Raw genomic sequence first — 456 nt, 5'->3', positions numbered from 1 at the left:
CACACACAAACACACACAGAACATCTGCCTGCTGTCTTTACAGTTAACTTACTCTCTGCTTCTTCATCATCCTCATCTTCTTTTTCTTTATTATCCTCCTCCAGTTTCCTCTTTGTTCTCTGTCTCTGTTGCTGTTACTTTTATGGTCAGTGATTTTGAGATCAGATAAGTTAAACTGACTTGCTGACTCACTTATTTATATTAGTAATTGTGGATTCAACCCCTTTATGTTTTACTAACACCAATGGAACCTTACATTCAGATAAATATTGAACCAGAAGTTTTTTGCCTCATCAGTCAAATTCCACATATACTCTGTTATTTTACTTTCATATAAGTGTGGAATTGTGTTGCAGTGAGCAAATCTAGGCAAAAAGTTTCACTGTCAAATATAGTGACCACAACAGCCAGTTGTCTGTCACCTGGCTATACATACCTAGATAGATAGATAGATAG

At 36.0% G+C, this 456-nt stretch overlaps 1 protein-coding gene across 1 annotated transcript in view; it reads left to right on the top strand.

Moving 5' to 3' along the window:
• fam120b (family with sequence similarity 120B) overlaps nt 1-456 on the top strand; it is a 12,901-nt gene that overhangs the window by 6,958 nt on the left and 5,487 nt on the right. The window lies entirely within an intron of this gene.

The sequence above is a fragment of the Morone saxatilis genome, unplaced genomic scaffold, assembly GCF_004916995.1.
Source record: "Morone saxatilis isolate NCDOM2014 unplaced genomic scaffold, NCSU_SB_2.0 Contig11, whole genome shotgun sequence".
Taxonomy (NCBI): domain Eukaryota; kingdom Metazoa; phylum Chordata; class Actinopteri; family Moronidae; genus Morone; species Morone saxatilis.
The sequence above is the reverse complement of the archived record's forward strand: the minus strand, read 5'-3'. Positions and strand labels throughout refer to the sequence as shown.